Source organism: Phaethon aethereus, assembly GCF_964289735.1.
Source record: "Phaethon aethereus genome assembly, chromosome: 2".
Classification (NCBI taxonomy): Eukaryota; Metazoa; Chordata; class Aves; order Phaethontiformes; family Phaethontidae; genus Phaethon; species Phaethon aethereus.
Window position 1 is genome coordinate 76087909 of NC_138582.1, and position 25008 is coordinate 76112916.

The window sequence follows — 25008 nt, forward strand, 5'->3', positions numbered from 1 at the left end:
GCACAGGCAATAGGGAGCCTAGATTCATGTTCTTGTAGAGATTAACAAGGATTTAAAGTACTTTTTCGAGAGAGAAATAATTATTGCTGTTTTCAATGTTCTTTTATATCTTAATTGTTTGCCAAAGGACCTTAGGTACCACCGAGGCACCTCACAGTATTTGTGGTAAATCCTCTAAGTCAGCTTTCATACAGAATGTCTTCAATCTCAAAAGAAACAAAACAAAAAATATATTTCAACTCTATTAACCAGCTCTTCACATCTCCCTGGTAGATTCACTAGGAAGTCAATATCCTGTGCAACTCTGATGTGGGCCAGTATAAGTACCTACCAGATTACTGTTTATTTGTCCCAAACTGCATACCCCTTTAACTGTCAGATACACTGTTTATTCTGGTTTTCAACCCTGTATGTGCAGGCTCAGCTTCCCATTTTTAGGATCCAGGGAAAGTTCCTGTGAAGGTAAATGCCTCTGTTTCAGAGGGATGTTACACTTATGTCCAGCAAATACATCTTTTCCCTCTGTCATTGCTCACAATGGAGTTGCATTCAGACACGGCACTTCTTCTTGCTATAAAAATGTGAATTCTTTTTATTTCCTAGTGAAAAGCTACTCACATGTATTCCTACCTGTTGAGGCTTTGCTATCTGAAAGCTCTTTGCCAGGGTGTATTTTTGCATTCTTAAAAGCAGGAACACAAAAACCCCCTGAACTTCCTGTGTATCCATCACTATGCAAGTTTTAATACTGCATGCAGGGTTTGCATTTTGATGTTATTAGAGAAAGGAACATGTGTTTGAAGAGTATGAATGAATCTTATTTATCATTCAGTAATTTTTATTCCATTCAACTATGCTTCCATGTAAATGGGCATGGCCCTTTTGTTTATGTAAAGCTTTATTAATTTCCCTGATTTTCAGGGTGGAAGCAGGGAACGGCACAAAGAGTGTGTGACCAAACGAGTAGGAAAGCATCAGTGTTTGCCCGGAGGGAGGCAGGCATGCACTGCTGCTTCATGCTAGGTACAGACATATTTTCCTTCAGGTCCTTCTGAAGCCAGAGGAACTTATACAACAAGAAAGAAGGTACTAATATATTTTGCTGACTCAGGGCCTTTGTGTGTGTACATGACTGCATTGCTAGCTACACCTTGTCAGTTCTGCGGGTGTGTATTTCCTAAGAGAGAGAAGATTCCTCCTGCTCAGGCTGTATCGCCTTCTCTGGAGTGGCAGGCACCACAGAAATCACAGAATCACAGAATCATTAAGGTGGGAAAAGACCTTTAAGATCGTCAAGTCCAACCATCAACCCAACACCACCATGCCCACTAAACCATGTCCTGAAGTGCCATGTCCACACGTTTTTTGAATACTTCCAGTGATGGTGACTCCACCGCCTCCCTGGGCATCCTGTTCCACTCAGTGAAGAAATTTTTCCTAATATCTAGCCTAAACCTCCCTTGGTGCAACTTGAGTCCATTTTCTCTCGTTCTATCGCTAGTTACTTGGGAGAAGAGACCAACACCCACCTCACCACAACCCCCTTAGAGGTTGCATGAAGAGGAAAAGTCTTGTGTTTCCTAAGCACTGAACTGTAGTTCTTGCTGGCTTCAAGGATAGATTGCAAGCCAGTATATATAGTCTGTCTATATAAGGAGATTTATGCTTCTTGTAAACTGTCACCTGTAAGTTTATAACTGTTTGAGTACTGATTTATTTCACACATATGACTCATTTTTGAAATACGTTGAAGTATTTGTAAGGAACCTGCGTTTAAGTTACTCCTCAAAAACAAGATATATGGTACTGCAACTGCCAAACCCAAGATGTCAAAAATTATGACTAAGGTTTAGACCACCCCCCCTGCTTTGAGATTATTAGAGTAGCAAGAATGATAAAATGTTACTGTTAGTTTTTTATTTCTGGACACCTACTCCTTGCCTTAAAGTGGGTTTTCTTATTATTTTTATTATTTTTTCCTCTTTGATCTTGAAAAAAGCTCTGTTTCTTTATGTTGCACAGTTTTGAATCTTCATAATGTTTCTTGTCAAGATAGATACTGCAAAATATTAGTTGTTAATGTTTATCTTTCTAAGAATTTTGTAGAGAATATGAAAATAAAAGAAAACTCAGGAAATTGAGATTGAGAATTAAGTTGTTCCTACAATTTCAACAAGAAATTGAACATGTAGTTTGCAGTACAGTAATCCCAGTTCTACAGTAGTGGTAGAAGCTAACCAGGATGTGCGTGTTGTCCTGAATGTTGTATTGCTGTAGTATTTGAAAGTGAAGCCCTTGACTAAATCACACTTATAAGGGTTTTTTTACGCAACTTGAGCACAAAACTCAGTACCAGGTGATGTAAACTCACGCTCTTGTATTTTTTAAATGAACAGAAGGAAATAATTTTGGAATAATTCTGGTTCTTAATGCTTTTTTTTAACCCTGTCACCTGTTAGTTCTTATTACTGGATGAACAAGCAATCCTATCGATATTAAAAAATGCTTTATTTTAGTAAAAAATATCAAGGGCCATCAAAATTTGCAGCCTTCATCTTCCTTCATTGGTTTTATGTGATTTGTCACAAGGAAATTGTACACATTAACACCATTGCAAAAAAATGGGTACACCTTATGTTTAAATTTCAATCACAACATCCGGAGTACAGCCTTGGAATACAGCATGAAACTGGAAACATTTGCCCTGAAGTCTTGTAAAACATGTTTCTTAGGCAAGGTAAATTAAAGGAAAACAAATAAAATGGTCAGTGAGGTAAATATATACCACGATTCCAGTGCAAAGCACTTAAAGGAGTTATTTTATATCACTTAGAAACTATTCCCTTATGAGCAATCAAGAAGGTCTGGTTTCTAGAAAACAGTAAGTTTCAGTTCTTAATAACCTTATGAGTCAGAAAGTTACAAAACTGCTAGCACCTTAATACTTGAGGGCTTTATAAAAAGGCCTTCTGAGATTGAGAGGGGGTTTTGTGTGGTTACTGATAGGACATTTAGGGATAGAAGAAATGTGTAGCTTCTGGACAGTTGTAGTACATTCTTTTGGGTTTTTTGCAGCCTGTCCTTGTAGTAAGGCATCCCTGCTATGAATAGTGGATGAAAGCTTACCCTTTCTTTTCTCTTAGAAAAATAAATCCAGGGCTATTATGATATCTAGCAGCATTCAGAAAATTTGTTGGACTACAGTTTTAAAAGTTTGTATCCTAAAAGTTTTAAAAGTTTGTATCTATCTTTTCCAGTTGTCTTCTCCTACAAAATGCACCTGTAGCCCATGCTGGTTGGCATGGACATGTAAAAGCTCTTTTTACAGCAATTCTCAGGAGCACAGGGGGATGTGATGATTTCAAGGGAGGTGTTATTTTTATTGGAACTGATGACCTTGTTCTGGTTTTTAGTGGAGTTTCTTATCTCTACAAAACCATGAGTGCATTGCAGGGGGACATTTATTACTTGTAACGTTAGTTATATGTTTGTCTCTAAATGCTCTTAGTTAGAAGAGACTTAATCTTGTGTTATTTGATGACAAATATTTGTTGATGTAACTTTGCAAATAGTTACCTGTTTTAGGGAAAACTGCTTCTATTTGATGAGAAAATTTTAATGTTTTACAAAAGCATATATCATACACTTGTAAGACAGCATATTTTGCACTGTTGTTAGTTAAAAGAGATGAATTAACTGTGAAGTCAATGATCTTTTAAATCATGCTTTAGCCTGCTGTGTCCTTGTCAAAAGACATATGCTCTCTTGCCTGATTAAAATCTTGTTAAAACCTCCATTGATAACATGAAAACATCTGTATTATCACTGATTTTTGTAAAATCCCTAGTGGTTAGGGTGATTAATCGTTATTTCCTTTTTTAATTTGATTTGATTTAATTTTTACTACAGCACTCCATTTTAGGATTATAGCTACCTCCTGACTGCAAGCATGGCAACAAAACAAAGGAGCAAATGACTGCCACTAATCAAAAAACAGTGCTTAGTAATAAATCACAATTGTCAAGCAAGGACTCTTCTGAGACAATAGAGGAAAAATAATTGTATGTAAGGTACATGCCACAGACAAATCTTACAGGAAGCCTACGTCACTCTGCATGGTGCTGTTATAATATCTGTAGGTGTCTGTTAGTAACATGTTGTATACAGCCTGATACAGCTTCAAAAATCCCTTTACCACTTTAATATCCCGTGTGAATGGCACTATCTATATGTTTCTCTTGCTACACGTCTGTGCTTTTACAGGAATATGCAAGTGTCTTCACATTATGCGTTCTGTAGCCTTGTAAAAAAGCAAACCTATCAAACTAGCACAATTGTTTGTATAGCATGGATCCCAGAATCCTTGTCAGATTTTTGAGAAACATCTGAGCAGAGCAGTTTTTGCAGCCAGAGGTTTTAGATGCTATATTGTGTAGAGAGCATGTACTTGATGATACTCAAAACAGAAGCATATGTCACTGTTTTTATAATGATGCAGAATATTTTGGAGATATTTTTTGACCCGAGCGTTCTGTAAAATGTAAGATATTACTGAGTGCTGGCTATTTACATGTAAATATACATATATAGGTTATTTACTTATTGTTGATATTGTCACAGGATTCTCATCCAGAGTGTAGGGAAGTTTAATCTTGTTGGTAATATTAAAGTTTCTTAGAATTGTAGCAAAGCAGATAGAAAGACCTCTCAAAGGTGCAATTCCTATCTAATCGAGACTATTGTTAATTGACGTAATTAGTTTGTTAGATTTTGTCAGGTAACGAGATGAGTATAAGCCATTTGTGAGATCGAGATGTTTGAAATTTTATGCTGTTTATGAGATCACTGGGGTCCATACAATGTTCATACACTAGGAAGAGTGATGCAAATAAGTGCATGTTTAAGGAATTGAACAAAGTACCACAAAATTTTGCAGAAAATAGCACCATATTTATTTGTAAGTAAATATATTTATGAGATTGTATCTGTACAAGGCAACCAAGGGATCAGGCCCAGCCAGCATGGGTTCATGAAAGGCAGGTCCTGCTTGACCAACCTGATCTCCTTCTCTGACCAGGTGACCCACCAGTGGATGAAGGAAAGGCTGTGGACGTTGTCTACCTGGACTTTAGTAAAGCCTTTGACAGTGTCTCCCACAGCATTCTCCTGGAGAAACTGGTGTCTCGTGGCTTAGACAGGTTTACTCTTTGCTGGGTGAGGAACTGGCTGGATGGCCGAGCCCAGAGAGTTGTGGTGAATGGTGTTAAATCCAACTGGAGGCCGGTCACAAGCGGTGTTCCCCAGGGCTCAGTTCTGGGGCCGGTCTTGTTCAATATCTTCATTGATGATCTAGATGAGGGAATCGAGTGCTCCCTCAGTAAGTTTGCAGATGATACCTAGCTGGGTGGGAGTGTTGATCTGCTGGAGGGTAGGAGGGCTCTGCAGAGGGATCTGGACAGGCTGGATCAATGGGCAGAGGTCAACTGTATGAGGTTTAATACGGCCAAGTGCTGGGTTCTGCAATTGGGTCACAAGAACCCCATGCAACGCTACAGGCTTGGGGAGGAGTGGCTGGAGAGCTGCCCAGCGGAAAGGGACCTGGGGGTGCTGGTTGACAGCCGGCTGAACATGAGCCGGCAGTGCGCCCAGGTGGCCAAGAAGGCCAACAGCGTCCTGGCCTGTATCAGAAATAGTGTGGCCAGCAGGAGTAGGGAAGTGATCGTGCCCCTGTACTCGGCACTGGTGAGGCTGCAGCTTGAATCCTGTGTTCAGTGTTGGGCCCTTCACTACAAGAAGGACGTTGAGGTGCTGGAGCGTGTCCAGAGAAGGGCAACGAAGCTGGTGAGGGGTCTGGAGCACACATCTTATGAGGAGTGGCTGAGGGAACTGGGGTTGTTCAGTCTGGAGAAGAGGAGGCTGAGACGAGACCTTATCGCTCTCTACAACTACCTGAAAGGGGGTTGTGGCGACGAGGGTGTTGGCTTCTTCTCCCAAGTAACTAGTGATAGGACAAGAGGAAATGGCCTCAATTTGTGCCAGGGGAGGTTTAGATTGGATATTAGGAAAAATTTCTTCACTGAGAGAGTGGTCAGAGATTGGAACAGGCTGCCCAGGGAGGTGGTGGAGTCACCGTGTCTGGAAGTGTTCAAAAAACGTGTGGATGTGGCGCTTCAGGACATGGTTTAGGGAACATGGTGGTGCTGGATTAATGGTTGGACTTGATGATCTTGAACGACCTTTCCAACCTAGCGATTCTGTGATTCTGTGATTCTGTTATATAAGGTCATATCAGAGGAGCAGTCAAAATGATATGTTGAATATCTCTTGATCATCTTGTCATGCTAGGTAAAGAATTTTTAAATATTAAAGGGGTAGTAAACCATTACCAAGCATTTACTTTGTCCGTGTGCCTGTTTGATTATATAAATAATGAATGTTAACTTTTCCTCTTAATTTCTGCTCAGCTAAATCTACGATTAAAAAAAACTCACCACAAATTAGTGACACTGATCATAATCAAACCTAGCAAAAGTGGCATGCATTAAACGGGCTTTATCTACTCTCCATCCGTGCCTGTGATCAGCCGGGGGCCTATGTGCACAGACATATTTTTTCCCCCAGAACTTCTTCACTTCTTGGGAATTGTCTGAATCCGGTTCCCCTTTCAGATTTTTCTGGAACCACCAGCCCCTCTCAATGCTTTCTCTGACAGTGATGCTGCTTTGAAGTACCTCTTTCAAGCTGCAGGGGCAAATCTTGTAGAGATTTGTGGTGACGTTAAATGTAGAAACACTAAAATTGATGTGAATGGAGAATGAAGGGGAATGTTTGGCTGTGGAAGTAAGAGAAGGAAGGGAAGAAAGGCTTTCAGAGTGGCAGGTGCTGGTGACACTAGGTTACCCACATTATCAAGATCACGGAATATCAACATGCAAGTTCTCAGGACACCCACTCTGGGAAAGCACAGAAGAGACTAAGACAAGAGGTAGTCTGCACCCAGACTAGCACAGGCTCAAGCCATTGAGAAATAATGACAAAAACATAGTGAACAGAGTTGGAGACCTATCATACCCACATCAGGAGAGTAAAGGAAATTCACAGAAGTTGAAGAGGCACAGATTTTCTTAATCATTATTATGTGAAAAATGCGCACACGGTCTCCTGCCTAAGAAAAAACAACAAGCTGTAATGAAGACTCAATAGTCAGAGACCCTTGCCCTCCTATGTCATTACAAGAAATTCTGGCCAAACCACTCAGTACATATGCCTTGTGCCTGAATGCTGAACAGCCCGCTTGGACGTAAGCGTCTTGGTGCATATGAGGGTTTGGCTGTGTGAGCAAAACTTGTTTTAAAATAAAATAATTTTCTCCTCCCACAACTGATTGCACTGAACATTGCTGTATGGTTGCATTAATGTTGCAGCATGTTCTCCTTCACTGTGAAAGTGTTTTTTTCTCTCTTTTAATGCTTGTCAATGTCATTGCTTGAAGTAGATGGTCAGTAGGGAAGAAACCAGGGCACTGGCTGGTGCTGCATGCCTGCATGGATGGTTGTCTTTCCTCCTTCACCACGTGGGGTGGGTTCCACAAGACACCTGTGCAAGATGCAGGCCATGGTGAGCAGGTGAATCATGGAATGATTCTAAAGGAGTAAACCAAGGAATTAATGCTTGCATCTATCAACCAGGTAGGAGAAGTACGTAGATAAAAACAACTATTCAGGGAATGAAGCAATATAATAAATAATAAAACCTGAGTGTTTTGAGGGAGAGACTATAGATTTTGGGACAGGTTTAGAAAATACTCATATTTCAGCATTCCTTCAGCCAAACAGGTATAACATGGATCCTTACCTTAAGCTGATTGCGGAGGTTTGCATCACTAAATAAAACCCAGTTGTGAAGCCTAGAGCCTGTTTTCATTGTGGGTTTTCAAAGAGAAACCTGAATAAAATGAGAAAAAGTACTTTCTTTACAAGAAAATGTGACTAAGAGAGCTATAACTCTCTTGTAGGAGGAGAGGGAAAAAAAGTATTTATTCCTTATATGAAAATAGTTTGATCTTTCTGCAGCTGTAAAGCCCCATTGTGCGTGAAGAAATTATAAACTCCTGTTGTGGTGCATTACTTTGGGAGACTACAGAAGGACTTTGTTCACTATGTGTCATTAGAAGATAATAGATGAAATGAGGTCTAAAAAGGCAAGCATTTTATGTGAATAGCATCTATATCCTTCCATCACACACATTTGCAATAAAGAGCGTCTAAAATGTCCTAGAAGTCAATGATTAGCAGTACAGCCTAAAGTGTTCTCTCTTCAATTTATTTATGTTTCACCTTTCTACCTACATAAGTTTAATGGAAAGACATTTATGCAAACTTTTACAAATAGCCTTTCTTATTTTAGGTGTCATCTATTTATAGGTAGTTTAAATCACTGTCAGGGCTATGTTGGGTGGATACTTTTAAAACCCACATAGGCTTTCCAAAATATTTAAACTTGCTGGATTTTGTAAAGCTGAATTCTCTCCTCTATAAGCACCTAAGTATACTCATGTTAAACAAATATTCTTTCACTCCAGGAAAAATGCGTATGCACTAATTTAACCTTAAATATTCAAAGTAACAGTTATCTAAAATGAAGGCTATGGTGGAGTGTTTTGTTGGGTCTGACACACAGATTGTAGTCAAACCAGGTACTATGTGTATTGCAGTGATGACAAGAAGAGTGAAGATCTGTTAGAAATGGTACTAAATGACAGTCCTGTGAGCACCAGGACTAAGAACCTAATTTTCAGCAGTTTCATAGGTTGTAAATGTGCAGCAATGTTACACTGTGAATAAGCAGCAATGCCAGATCATTGTCTCCCTTACGACATGTACTGTGTTTACTACATACTTCTGCCAAAATATCTCTTGGTTCAGTTTTCTTCCCACTGTATGTTCATAGAACAACAACTGGAAAGTAGATTTGATTTCTTTATTGTAAGCAATATGATCATCACTACCATATGAATGGGGTTTTCCTGTATCTCTCTAGATGCTGCTCTGTATATGGAGAGAGGAGATAAAGGGCACACCATAAATTATTTCTGCACAAGCAAGGACGAGCAAACAGTAAACCACACTAAATAGAAATGTGCGTGTATCTATGAGGGACCAAACCCCTTTTGTAGGTATAGAGGCAGTCAACATAACTGCAGTAAGCCTAGTTAATTTAGAGAAGTCTTTAAAAACTAGGCTGAAAACAGTTCAGGGGAAGCTACTGAGGAGTTCTTAAAGTCTGGTCTTTTACGTCAAGGAACCTGACTTTTAAGAGTGATAATCCGTTTGAGGAGAACATTACTGGTAGGAAGAGAATGTAAGACCATCACTAGAATAAGTTATGTCCTCCAAGCCCTTTAAGATGCTGAAAGTTAGATTCATAATAAATGCTTTCGTGAATATAGATGAAAATAAGCATGAGTCTTTTGTGCTTTCTTAACCCGAGGCTTAAAGCAGAAAATGCATGTTCACGTTGCCAGCAAAACTTTGCTGAAAACATACACGATTGGAATCTTCAGATTTATTTTGCTACGCCATGTTTTACAAAAAGCAGTACTCTCTTTCCATAACAAGAAGTTTTAGAATTACTGGGGAGTTTATGGGCTGGACCTCTGCTAAAAACATCATTGTGAAGAAATACGCAGAGAAATGGTGATGGATAGAGCTGGATGGCTATAAATGTTTATTAAGAATGGCTATTGGTGAATTTTATATCAACTCCATTTATCACTTTTTACCATACACTTAAGTTTCATTCATATAAATGTTTATGAGAAAATGAATGAATGTTTATGAGAAACAAACTGCGATTGATCAGTGGCATTCAGTAATAACCCTCAGACATCAGTGTTGTCTTGACTTGATACAGATAAATCTGAAACTTACTTGTTCCCTGTGGAACTCTTTGCCTCTTGGCTCACCTTGCTTAAAGCTTTGAACATTAAATTTCCATGCTTTTACAATTCAGGCACAGTCTGCTAGAAATACAAGAAAAATTCTCCCCCAAATTTCTGAGATCTCAGGAAATTCACTCTAGAATGTTTAAAAGACTCTTCAGGCTCAATGAATTAGTATTTCCTAATGATTTTTTTAATTTCACAATTCTACTTGTGGAATGGACATTACTGCATATGGTGTGCTGCACTGTAGATGACGCGATCCTGAAATTTAATCTGTTTTATCAGGCTAAAGAACTTGATCTTCATTTGAAATCTACTTACGTACATCTGTATCTGAGGATTTGGAAGTGTTTTCAGGGAGGTGTTTTTGCATTAGGAAAAGTGATGGAGACTGTCAATAAAGAGTCATTCTATCTTGTCAAATTGCACTAAGAAGTTGAATGCTGAATATGGAGAGTTTTAACAGCAAGTAGATAACAATGAAGAACAATTTTTTTTTTACTAATTTCATGGTAGTCTTTTTAGTAGAATTAAAGATCCTTGAATAAATGTGGCCTATATGTAGGAAATATTAATGCCATACATTAGAATAATAATGAAAATTCTTGAAGCCTACCCCATTTGTGTTTGCCTGTGTCTATGTTGTGAGAGAACTTTATGTTTCATAGACATGGCAGAATCAAATATTTCTCAGAATAAACATCATCTTGCTCCACAAATCACTCTGATCTAAAGATTTATATCATGGCTTGTTGCATGCATTTGTAATCTTCAACCCTATGGGTAGCATCAGTGATATTTTAGAATAATTGCTGAAAAATAAATTCTTAGCCCTTGATGTGTGTTCCAGCAATGCCCATTTTTCTTGAAGTGATTGTTGAGTAGAAACCTGTCATATCTGTGTAACCAGAATGACTTGTCAGAAGTTGTGTAAAGGGATGGAAGTGCAAAGACAAAGTGACGTCTGAAGCAGGTTCTTAATACTTAAACAATTTAAGTCTTTATCAAATCATATGGTCCTCAGCCATTCCAATGTGTCAGTCTCTTGCCCTTTCAAATGGTGTGGTCACTCATTTGCTCTAGGAAGTTAGAGCAATCATTTCTTATGAAATAAGAGAGAAATGGACAAACCTCCAGTTTGGAAAAGAAAGTACAGGATGGACAAAAAGAAGATGAAAACTCCAAGTATATCTTAGAGAAAGTCTTAGGCACATATATATCTACAGGATAGAAAAGATCCAGGACATGAAAATCCTGTTCTTTAATTAGTCGTTGAGTATTCCTTTCATCTGTAGCTTTGAAATACTGGACGTATTTAATACCTGATCACCCTAGAGTCAAAAAGATTTCAGTGTGGAAAAAGGGGATGATACATCTGTGAAATATGTTTATCTGATTCGTGTGGTGAAGTGTAACCTTCTGTACTTTCATGGATTTCTCCTGCACCATAAAAAGGGGTATTTTACAGGAGAAAGTTAAACTACTTTGCTGGTATATCAGCTCAAACCAGTTTGACCACTGACCGCATAGTATTGTGTAAAGAAAGTGCATGCATAAGGTTTGGGGTCATCCTGGGGGCACGCCAAGGAAGATTCGAGAAGACACGCCTATTCATGAATATGTATTAGCGAACAGGATCACGCTGAGGAAGATTCGAGAAGATTCTAGAAGGAGAAGAGGGCATGCGCCGAAGAAGACACGCCTATTCATGAATATGTATTAACGGACAGGATATAAACCAGGAACAGGAACTGCACCGCGTGCGTTTTGGTGGAGCGGAGACTCCCGGTGCACCCAGCGCTGTTTGCTTGCCTCTATTTGCTTAATAAATTGTAAATTTGAATTGGAATCCTGTTTGGGACTAAATCATTTATAACACATCCATGGGTAAGAGCCTGCGAATTCTTGATATTTGCAGAACTTGGGAGTCTGAGGCAATGCTTTTTCACAGAGGCCAAAGAAATTTTGCAGCGTACATTTCTTTATCAAGTATAGCATTTTCCAGGTATCTTCATTAGGAGAATCTACCTACTCTTCCCCTCTGTATGGCTGCTCTGAATACTCTTGTCTGTGCTCTGCACAATTTTAGACCAATACTTCACAGTCTGGCTAGAATACCTCAGGCAAAGAAGACACTATGCTTGAGCAGCAAATTAAGGAAGTGGTATAATGAATCTCCTCTCCTATATAGTGGAGGATAAAATGGGAGGTAGTTATGAGGATTTAATTCCCTTTTATACATAAAGAGCTTTGAGCTCTTCAGCAGAAGCCACACAGCTGTGCCATTTTCTATACTGATGGTAACTGAACAGAAAAAAAAATATTATGTGGGCCTAAAGGCTGCCTCCTGCGCTTTATTCCCTGAGAGATTATGTTGTAGCAGTGGTTGGGATACCAGGCAGCTTCACAGTCAGAATGAGTGGCAAAAAGACTCATACATCTCTGTTTGTAGGACTGTGCGTTTCACTCAAGGGAGTGCGAGAAAGGAAAGAGGAGGGGGAATGTGCTATATGTGATGAGATGCTGTATGGTGAGGTGGTATACGATGTCTCTGTTTCTTCTTTTCTGAGTCTCGGGTAAATACAGGATACATGAACTAGCTGCTTAGCCTCAGGGCTTTAGTTAACTTCCTTTGATTTCATTTCAGCTGTGCCTTACTGCTCACTGGCCTTCTCTTGAAAGCAATTCCCTCCTGGGACCTGAAGAGTGTGAAACGTGCCCGTGTGAGACTACTGGAGGCAGAGATCAGTGGACCTTTCCATATCAGGATCTCTAACTAGCCAGGCCTGGACAAAGTCTGGAAACATTTAACTGTGTAAAGAAAAGACAACAGAGAACACACCCTCCAGAGAAGCTGAGGTTATTGAGACGCAAGTTTCTTTGTCCTTCATTTGGAGTGTTTTCCTCTGACACCGGGGTATTGATTACTCATCACGTTCCTCCTCTGACACAAAGTGGTTGCCTGCACAGTCATGTAAGCCAATGCCAGAGATCCCTGCGCCTCTTTGTGCCCAAAATGGCTACAAAGTGGGCTTAGGTACCCACCACTGTTACTGTGCTGGTAGCCAAGTGACTACTTTATTGTGTTTCACAGAGATAGATATCACACGTTGCTGTTTCCTGACGCTGAATTGCGTTACAGAGCAGGCAACTGGAAGTCACTACTCAGTGTTGAGGTTTGCTAGGGTGCCTACAGGCCCATGCGAGGCAGCTGATCTGTTATCCCTCTTTATTACTTGAATCTCAACTGTCTGACCATTTGTTCTTTCCTCTGTTTTTTTCAGGATCCACCCAAGTTTTTAATTTTAAACTGTGGATCACATATGAGACCTTTCTATTTATGTATTTTTATCATGCCTGTTGTGACGGAGCCTACACTTCTTGACTGAAAAAGACAAGTGAATTTTTAAGGCTTGTGCGTACTATTGGGATACATATAAAGGTTTATTTGCATTATTTCTATGAGCTGTTTTTGTAACTGAGCTGTTGGTGTTCATCAAATAAAGATTTGAATCTCTGTGAGGTACTTTACCTAGTCATTTATTTCACACTATGACAAATGTGAAAGACTAGGATGTGTTACACAGCAAACAATCACTTTTCATCCCCTGTGTATTTCCATATATGTTTAAGTAATAAGTATTACTCATATGTAAAGATATATCCAAATATTATCACTATCTTTAAAAGCTGCTGCTTTTTTTCTGTATTATTCATTCAGAAATGTAGCATTCTGGCTAGAAGTGCTTTTATTGAAGAAATTCACTCATTGCTTATTTTCAACACTCATTGATTTTTTTAACAAATGACAGGATGATACTACTTTGCAGACAACTTGAGGTTGTTGGTTCAAATCCAAATCTGTAACCGATTTGTTCATAGGTCATCCTGAGCTGAACTGGAATATTTTTTCCCTGAAATTCTTAACCTGCTTTTGCATAAGGTTGTTATTTTTGTTTTAACATACTGTTGCGTAATTTTATTACTAAAGGGAAATGAGAAAAGGAGATTCAAAGATGATGATTACTTTTGAGGAAATCATTAATCTAGTTGAGATATCAAATTCAAAGGGGTAGGTAAGTAGGTAAAAATAGTTTGTTGGAATAAATCCAGGACTGAAGCAACCAACATTTGTTTCAATAAAAGATCTTTCTAGGTCAGCACTGTTCATTCATTAAATGACCTTTATTGGGACAACTGTCTCCTTTTAAGCTCATGAATGAATATATCTGTCTTAACGATATAAATACCAAGCCTTCTATAAGCAATAAATTCGGCACACATATACACATATGCTCTTTCACATGCAGTGAAAAATACATGCAGAGCAAAGCAGAGTTTCTTGCAGAAATACAAGCTGTATAAAGGGATTGGGTCAGTTTTGGTGAGCACACTACCCTGACATGATGGGTTCTCATCGAGGATTATTTTGCATGCAGCAGGGGAGTGTCTTTTTTGCCAGAGTTTCTGCCTTATTGTTAGCCACTTCCTTTAAAGCCATTGCTAAAAAGTAATATAATTGATATAAATTTTCAAGTGTGGTGGTTTCATTTTAAAGACAGGAATTCAGCCACTTTTGGACTGTGAATATACTTGCCTCCTTCATACCTAAGTTTAGTCTTTCTGAAATCAGTGACTTCAAAATCCACTTGATGCTGAGCTAACAGGAAGCCTGTGTGCTGCTAATCCATACTCCACTTTCTCCTCCTTCCACCCACTTAATTGGCATTGCCTGTGGCTGAAAAATATCATACAAATGGAAGGGAAAACTTGGACTAGGAAGAAATAATGTTGCTATTTAAAAAAATAGAAGTGTTAAAAGTCTGCCAGGACTGAGATTCAGGTTTCCTAGATGTACATTATCTTACACAAGGGAAAAAACACGTGGAATTTTTTCAAGCAAGCCTTCTTATCTTCATTTCCTCCTCACTGCATGGCAGTGTTGGTTCTCTTGACATCTAATCTCAGTGTTTCCCACCTAATGAATCAATTTACCTGCCCTTTTCCAACTTCTAATTGTTTTCTTTTTTTTTCTCCCAAACTTCCTAGCACACAGTAATCTCTAGCAAGAATATCTCTATTAAAAATATGTCCATGTAAAGTGGTTTGAGCTGTGCCTTTTGAGCTTATTTGTGGCATCATATGAACTTTGAACTTGTCTCCTTGTCCTTGATCTCCTCTGTTATTCTACTTAAGCTTAACTCCTAAGGCTTTGGTGTGTTTTTTTTTTTTTTCTACTGTGGCCTAAGAAATTTTTCCATCATTTCCTATACGTTTGAAAATTCCCTGTTCCCTGTATGAGACACTTCCCATCTCTTAATTCAAATCCTGCTTGAAGACATGTCTTTCTCCTGAGGACAGAAATGGTCAGTCATTGTAGAGTAGGTCATCACCACCGCGTAAACTAATAAAAAGAAAACACAGTAGCATGAGGTGAATTGATAGGATCTGGAAGCTTCAGGGTCCCTCTCTTAAAAATGCAGTTTCTTAGGATAAAGTTTATTTCCCTTTAAAAAAATCTGTGCAATAAACAGGAGGAATTACAGAATATTCTTCCATTCATATTCCTGTGAAAAAGTGAGTGTGGATACCCGCACTGATTTTGAAAAGGCTTTCACTTGCTTACTTCACAATAGAGGAATTTTGAGTGGCTAGAGGAATTTAGCTTTGCTTTTCTGGTGCAGGGAAGGAGGCAATGAATCTCGTGACCTCAGAAAGATAATCTCTCAAAAATGCTGCAACATGGAAGTTGTAGCAATTGTTTGACATATGATTCAATTCTGATCATGAATTCTGGTTTAAGGTTGACTTGTAGGGGCACTGTCCTTACTTGCATGAATGTTTGTAGAACATGGGAAAAGCACAGTGTTGCGTAAATCCTGAAAGGAGTTCTTGGATACTCAAGCACTTCAAGTCAAACATTTTGTTTAGTTGCCTCACTATCAATTTAGGAACTTAATTTTAGGCACTGAAGTCAGAAATCCTGGATCTAAATTATGCTTAAATTAGGAAGAGGTAAGGAGTTGGTTTAGGAAAAGTTGATATAAATTTTAAATGTCTTTGCTTCTAAAATTAAGGAGGCAAAAGGACATTGAAAATTCATTTGGTCTATTTCCCTGCCTAAGGCATATTCTTTTATATCCACATTATTTCTGACAAATGTGTCTGTTTTAAAAGAACCCCCAAGATAAGGTCAGCAAATTTTTCAATCAATACTCTAGTATTTTAGAGTAAAGACTAGACTTTAGCACTTGGACATGTTATCTAGTTCCAAATCTAAATCTTTCCCGATTCACACGTCTTACTGTTTGCATTACTAATCATCTTGGACTGTCTACGATATGCACTAGAAAGAAGCTATTTCAGTCTGTGTCAAATGTTGAGTTATAACTAGTCATGCATGTCATTCTTAATACAATACACAATCATATTTTTTTTAATTTGAAAGCTATTTTCATCTCCCTATAGTTTTTACTCCTCTAGGATAAATAACCCAATTTATTTTGTTTTCTGTTCCTTTTGTATTCTTCCAGTCATTTGCCTTGTTCTTCACTAGTCCTCCTCCAGCCCTTCTGCTTCCTTATACCAGTGCTCCTTAGGCCTTTCTGAGGCTGAGCAGAAGGCATTAAGCACTTTACAGGTCTGGCTGCCTCTTGTCCTTGCTACATGTGTCAATGGAAAATGTTAATAAGAACTGAATGAAACTGAGCTATACCATCTTATTTGTTCATGTTAACACCTTATTCATGACAGTTATTGATAAATTCCTGGACTGGGAAATACCACTTCACACTGATACAACATAAGAAAAGTTGTGCAGTGTGTAATTTCATATAATAACTTTCAGTTATGTTATCAATTTTTGTCCAGTGAATTATGACAGATTCAATGTTATGTAGGAGGTTTCCAGGTTTAAGGAGCTTCATAAGTCAGCATCTGATCAATAGCAGTAACTAATGGCCCCTAATTCTCCACTGATGACAAGCAGGGATGGTCATTTTTGGAAGGCATGTGTTAGATATTAACATTTAAGATGGAGATTTACCAATTCAGATTGTAATACAGAGTAATTACTATTGCCTTTAGTGTGTCAGGATGGTAAATTTCTTTCAGGACAATGTAAGGTCAGCTCGTTGGTGTCAAACATTTCTTTGGAGTCTGTAAATATGAAGTAATTGAGAAAATAAATCTAATGGAAATGTGTTTAAAAAAACTATTATATCCTTATCGGAGACTGGGGAATTTCTTGTCATAGCAGGTAATTTTGTAAATTTTGGTTGAGCATTAACTTGCAAACAGATGCAACCTAACCTCTGTAAAAGCAGTTTTGCATTTTTTCTCCTTATTTTATTGGGCAAGACACTGGAACATTTGTCTTTATCATATAGTTGGTCTTAGCTTAAAAACAATTATTTTTGAGTTTGATCTGAACTGAATTACCCATTTTTCTATTAAAGGGCACTGGAAAAAGACAAAAATAAATACAACTCCTTTTGATTCAGAATACCAGAGGAGCACATTTGCATTTGCAGAGTGACGTTCAATGTTGTGAAAAATTCACTGGAGAACCAATGCTTAGAATTGTCCCATGATCTTGATTCAATCCCATATGAGTCATTGATAATGTGATGGATTTTTGTTTAAGTGGTCATGTGTATTGTGTAGCCATTATAATTGGAATTTTTTTAAATGGCTCTCAGGAGAGGGCATATGTGCCAGAATATTTTGAGACATTTCGGATCTTACAGAAAGGATTTTGCCTGATTGTCAAGCAGAAGTATGTAGTTTCTTTGGTCCTTGCTATGGGGACCCGCTGCTGTTCTGACCACCACTGACCACTCTGCTCTAAGTTACCTTTGAACCTTGTGCTTTACCAGCTAGAAAGTATGAGGTGTATGAAAATTCTCTGGATTCACTAAATAGAGTTGTGAAAAGGTGTAAAAAGAGAAGAGTATACTGGTTTTGTCCAAAAAAGTGAATGTGCACTGGAAGGAACTTGTGTTTAAAACAAGATTGACTAAAAAAACCCCAGAAGAATATGAAAGGATTTGAATCAAATAGATAAGATCCCCTGGGCACTGGATTGGTTAATACCACATTGTGAAGATATAAGTAAGGAGCTGCATTATTTTAAAATTGGAAGAGAATTATATTTCCACAAGGTTTCCTTGCAGTTCTTGCACATTTTAATATAATTTCCCCTGAGACGTATGTTGATACTTCTCAAAAATATATAGTTCAATAAAATGTAGAAATATATAATGAAGATACTAATTTCGTAGGAGTTTATGTGACTTATCAACAGAAACTTCTCTTATTCTAGAAGAAGAATGTGAGGATATTTAAAATGTGAAATAACAGAGATAAAACACAAACCATTCTTTATCTTTACCTTCAATATTAAACTGCCCTGAAACAAGATTCTTAAAGAAATGTGTCTCTTTTTCTGTTTTGGTTTTTTTTTTTTTCCTTTTTTTTTCCCCCCCACTGCAAAAGGGCTGAAATGGCACTGAACTGGCAGGTTTAGGATATTTCCCTCCCATTTTTACAGAGTTGGAGGAACCAATATTTCTGATTATAATCAGCTGAAATTTACAGAAACATCTCTTGCTTCCATGCAAGTTCATGACACTGTGGAAATTCACCATCACCGGCTAGTGCCTCTGGGACTTTCTGATAATTTTGGAAATGAAACTCTTGCTAGACTGCTCTTTTATTTTGCTCTTACTTTCTAAACATTCTTTACATCAGTGTTCACATCAGGCAACTGCTGCCCTTTGAGAATGGGCTTCTCAGGAGCTCCAAAGCATTCCCATCCCACCAATTTCTGGCTCCTCCTGAAAAGGGGCCAGAAAGAGGTCCCCCAAAATATCTTTCTGCTATAAAATTGTACTTGTTTAGAAAACATTTAGAATTATGTTAGAATGAGCTCAGCTTAGAATTACTGTACTAAATGAGCTCGGTAAATAAATGTCCCTCTGTATTTTTATGCCCCAATATTGTTTTTATCTTTGTGTGTGCTGTTTGTCATATAATCTGATTGGCCATACGTTAAAAAAATATGCTTTTGATTGCATTTTGTTCTCTTTTTTTATACTGAAGTTCATACTAACTAGTCATAATGGTCCCACTGGACTTAAAATTTACAGCACCATAACTGATAGTATCATCATTGATTATCTCTCCTTTTGCTAACAACTGGTATTTCTCATTCTTGATGGTAGTTTAAAAAAAAAGTCAAAACTTAAAAAAGCCAATCTGCTTGACTGAAAATAAATCTTATTGTCCTAAGAAGGTTTAAAGACTTAGACCAAATTTTAAAAAATATCAAATATTTACCTGTCCTCTTTTTTCATCTCCAATTTTTTCTAAAAATATGTTGATAAATTTAGTTTCATAAAGCAGTTTATACCTCTTGTCAAAAAGATAAATATTCAATTATGATCCAGGACAATACTTAATGATCTTAATGATTTCATAGAAAGAGTCAGCATCATTCCCTATGAAAGTTGGAAGTTAATGTGCTCATCAACATCCATTCATATACATTACAGCTTCTTTTACTGCTCCCTGTTCCTAGCTTCCAGCTATCTAATTAAATGGATAATGTAAGACTTGACAGGTGGTTTTAATTTTCTGGACCACTGAGAGGGAGACATGAGATTACAGTCAGGGAATACAAATATCACCAAGATATTTATTTTAATGTGATTGTTTTGGTTGGTTTTCTTGCAAATGTGTAAGAATATTTTACTGGCTTGTAACAAATAGGGGCAAGGGATTTAGGTTGTTCGTAGGGTCAGGTTGTCTGATTTGTAGGACGAGAATGTGTTTTCAAAAGCATAATTTTCCTGTGCACTTTTCCTGTCTTATGGTTTTTGCTGTTAAAATATTTTGAAGGACAAGTATCACACTGGAGTACTTTTTGATACACTTTTTTAAAAAGGAAAAGAACGTCAGCAATATTCGTATAAGGTTTAAATTCATCAGTCTTGTCCCTGGTTGATTATCCACTGCATATAGTCTTTTGAGCATCCCAGCCTCGGATAAGCTTTGAAACTTTTGTCCAGTCTTAGCCTTGTGAGAAAGGGAGGTGGCAGCCCCGGAGCAAATTATTTCTTATGAAGACTTAAAGAGTCAATCAGGTGGAGCAGGCCTTTCTAAGCACTGCCACAAGAAAGTGCAGTGGAAGTTCATTCTCAAAAAGTTGCAGACTTCTGTGTAGAGAAAGAGGTTGGGAACGTAAAGGATTGTTTAGGGAATGCAAAATCAGCTTTTCTAAGGAGTTCCTTAAAACATAGATCCTTTAGCGGACCCCTAGAGGACAGAGGCTTGTGTAATGGTGACCCCCTGAAGTCTATAGACAGTTGCATTGGGATTGAGACATCACCCTTCATGGATGGCTGCAACATCTGAGCAAGGAAATTATGTTAGGTTTTTAGGCTGACCTTAGGTCATTTAGGTTGACCTTAAGGTCATCGAGTCCAACCATTAATCTAACACTGCCAACTCCACCACTAAACCCATGTCCCAAAGTGCCACGTCTACACGTCTTTTAAATACCTCCAGGGATGGTGACTCCACCACTTCCATGGGCAGCCTTGTTCAATACTTGACAACCGTTCTGGTGAAGAAATTTTTCATGATAGCTAGTTTAAACCTCCCCTGGCACAACAATGTTTCCTCTTGTCCTATCACTTGTTACCTGGGAAGAGAGACTGACACCCACCTCATTGCAACCTCCTTTCAGGTAGCTGTAGAGAGTGATAAGGTCTCCCCTCAGCCTCCTTTTCTCCAGACTAAACAACTCCAGTTCCCTCAGCTGCTCCTCATAGGACTTTTTCTGTAGACCCTTCACCAGCTTTGCTGCCCTTCTTTGGATGCACTCCAGCATCTCAATGTCTTTCTTGTAGTGAGGAGCCCATAACTGAACACAGTATTCGAGGTGTGACCTCACCATTATGTCTGTTGTAGTTTGGCTAAAGAGACAAGGAAAGCTTTTTTCTCACCTACATTATATACTATTGATAGCAAAAAACTGCTGCTGTGCTTCCATTTTTATCTGACAGCATGCTCAGTCTGGTATGAACGTACTGAGCTAAGCTTCTTTTCCAAAGGGAAGATCCCTTGCTACTTCCTTCTATGTTGGCTTTGGCTATGGGATAGATGTACCAGTGTGATGCTTGTGAGCAGCACAGTGAGGGTATCGCCCAGGGAAGGATTAGGGTCAATACTTAGAGAGTTTGACTGTGACATACAGACAAAGAGGATATAATGAAGGAAAAAAACTACACCCAAGAAACAAGTTAGCAACCTCTTCAAGCCAGTCTTATAGAATATTTGTAAGTTTCGTTGTGTTGCTTGAGTTACTCATGACCTCTGATTGCTTCATCTTTCTCTTAAAGAATAGCAGCCAGTGTAATTCTTTTGTCTGTCTCTTGAAAAGTAACATCCTAGGAATTACCTGCTTTTACCTTTCATAATGAAGTTCAGACAGGTCTTAAGTCTGCAAAAGGTGGTATTTTCTAGGAAATAATCTTTTGCACACGGAAACTTATTTTGGTATAAGATGCTAGCATTGCTATATAGATTAATATAGCTAGAATAATATCTAGCATTATTTTGGCAAATGAAAGAAAAATCTGCATTTTCACAGGTGAATGGAGGCAACACACTGGGACATAGATAAATGAAGAACTTTTCAAAGGTCTGAAAAACAAATACGTTCAGGAAGGGGTTGTTTTCCTTTTGGGGAAAAATAAAGTTTGCATAATGAAATACCAGTTCATTGAAACCAAACTTTTGTTTGGGGAAATTTTATTTTAAAATTGTTTTTGGTTTAAAACATGGCTATTCTTGTAATTTCAGGGCTGTTCCCAAGTCATTATTCCGTTTAAAATCTCTTTTCACTTTGGAACAGGCAGTTAAAAAAAATTCCAGAAATAAAAAAAAAAACACTTCAGAAAGACCACTAGTAAATATTTGTATTACCCTGAGTCATTTCCCACTTGGAATTTTTGTTCATGGTCATTTTTGATATTTCAGCTTTCGTCACCTGAAAAGAAAAAGAAATATTAAACTCAGTGAGCTCAGGAAAAATATGTGTCTTTCAATTCTTTGAATATATATGTCTTTACATATTTAAAAACGATTTATTGGAAAATATAAGTTTTGGAGAGCCTCAGTGTGTTTGTTGCCCTGTATTGTAAAATTATTTCTTTCAGATAAAGCTGTGGAGGCTTTGTGTCTTTGAAAATCACGTTCTATTTTGAGTGTCTAAAAATGAATTGTCTTGGCAGTCAGATTTGAAAATTGCATGCATATTGTGTAAGTGGGAAACCTTTTCTACCCTGAGATGTGAAAAAGCCAAGAGAATATAAAAGAATAAAGTGGAATAGATATTTAATGAAACCTTACTGTATCCCATCCATTCACGTTCTCTGCACATGAGTTTGTCATAGACTAAAGGAAAAAAAAAAAAAGCCTTTGTCAAAAATGTCACCAGTAAATAAGGCCATAATCAACTTTTTACTATGCTCAGGCAGGATAGAAGTGCTACTTGATTATTTATGACTTTACACCTATATTAGAATTCTACCACCAGCACACCCAAAATTGTAGAGGGACTCAGGAATTCATCTGCAATATCAGAGAAAGGGTCCTGGTAACATTCTATACATTTTTTTAATTGACCTGGTTCTACCTGTTGCCCTACGTGTTTTGTTTACATATTAATCTATTATTAAATACTAATCCAGAGCAAAATTGCAAACTGAAACACACATTTGGTCAGTGACTCTGCATATACTGCCTCTTAATCATATTTGAATACACGTTCGGCATTTAACAGTTCTACTGTCAGCTTCATCTCCATTTTCACCTGCTTTCTTCCCCCTGTGTTTTCTAAAGAAATGCTTTTGTGAAAATACTTGATGAAATCTCCTTTTTTAAAGGTCCTGCCTGACCTTGATGTACAATCTTAGATATTTTGACTTAACTGTCACCAGAGCTTGGACAAGATTTCAGTCACTGTTTATCAGTGGCATAACTCGGTAATGTCAGATCTGAATTAATCCCTTTAACGTAATATTATCCTACTTTATAGGAGGAGGTAAGTGGCTGTCCTTGTAAACTGAAGGCTCTGTGGCTTTCTAAGCCCGAGAATCCCAGAATATCTCTGTTGTCTGAAAGACAGGGAGAAACATTTTTTCATAGAGGAGATGGCCTGCGAGTAAGTAGAGAAGACATGGCTTCAGGAATTTCAAGAGGCTAAGGGGATCTAGTTCAGAAAGAAAAAGTCTTGCTAAGGAAAATCAGCATTTCTTGGAGCTCTTCCTTTCTGAGCTATAGCGAGTAGCAGATAGAAAGACTACTGAACGACACACAAGTCTAGGCAACTGTCTGGAAAAAAGGCTACGTGAGTAAACCAGAACAGGTATTTCTCTGCTGGCACAAAGTTGGATAGAAGTAACAGTCGCCTCCCTCCTGTTGAGAGGCAGCAGTGAGGATGCACGGAAAACGAAGGTAGTAAAGAGCTCTGATGTTCGCTAGGCCTACACCTGGCAAAAGAAGGCAATGCAGTTGTTTGGTTGGGCCATCTGCTCTTGGACAAATAAAAAGAGTTCATCAGAAAACATCATGGGCAAATTGTTTGGCAAATGCCATCTGAAGTAAGATTCTAGCTCCCCTAAGTTTGTTAAAAGCAAAGATTCTAAGGGAAAATGAGGTCATACACCTTTCCAGAGCAGAAATCTAGTATTTGTTTTATCTTCAAAGTATCTAGACTGCTATAGACTGCAAATGTCTAAACAGTACCAAGCATTACTTGACCATTCTGCCAAATAGTAGGTTTGGCAAGTAAACAAAATGTGATTAATCAATATAATTTCTTGATATGAACAGTAAATGGATTTCCACATCTCACAAATCTTATTAGTAGACTGGGAAAAGATCTCTTTGCAATACGGGGTTACCTTAAGTGAAAAAAGAAGGCCAAGATTGCAGAGTTAGGAGAGTGCATGGAGTGCTAGAGAGTAAGGAAAACGTACTGAAATTTGCAGTGTCTCCTATGCAGAAATGAAAATGTTTGATGTGTTAATATAAGTTAGGGTTAACTGGAAAAAATGCAGTTATTGCAACCCAAGTGTTGGAAAATAGTTTTTATAGTAATAGTTTCTGTTATTAACGTAGCTCACAATTAATGTCTTGATTTATTCTTTGCTTAGGAGAGGTTCCTTTACTTCCATCCACAGAGTGATGGGGAGGAACCTCTGTAGGGCTCTACTTGCCTATAAAAAAGTGAAAAGTGAAGGAGTAAGAGCAGAGGAGAGCTTTCATGCCACCATTCCCTGTCTTCCCCTCAAATGACCAAGCAGTGTACTTGCACAGTGTAGGGGAAAGTATTATCTGAGAAGCTTTCCTTCGGAGATGCTGGGTTCCTCGGTTGCAGTTTACCACTGTGTTTGTTCTCCATAAGTATTAGTACCACCCCCACGACCTTAAAAGTTTAGGAAAGAGAAGCTAAGATGAGATTTAACTAATAGGACCATATCTGAGGAGTGATTTATTCCTGCTTCTGAAAATAAAGTATATGGTAAAGTGACAGACATGCCTGGTAGTCACAAATTTAATGGGGGCAGCAGGAGTCCAGGGAATCCTGGAGTGAATGTGGAAGGAGGAAGGGAGGGAACATCCATGTCATTAGCTTTATAGTAGAGCTTTTCAAACAGATTTTTATGTTTTGTTTTTTCAAAACAAAACATTACTTTTCTTCAGTTTTCTCCCAAGGGATTTAGTGCTTTTTATTCCTAGTTTTCTTGTTTGAAATCTTCTTTCACTCAAACTGCCTTGTATGTTTCCCAGCCATAAACTTCTCCTATGAAAAGAATAAAAGCTTTTTACACTTTTTATCTCATGATGCAGGAAGCACAGAGGTAATTAAGCCCCACCATTTCATTCTTTTTGTTCTGCCTCCTGCCAAGACTTCCAGATGCAGCAGGAGTGTGCCTTTGATCATTCCACCTCTATGGTCAAATCAATAGCAAATAGTTCACTAAAGGTGTGTT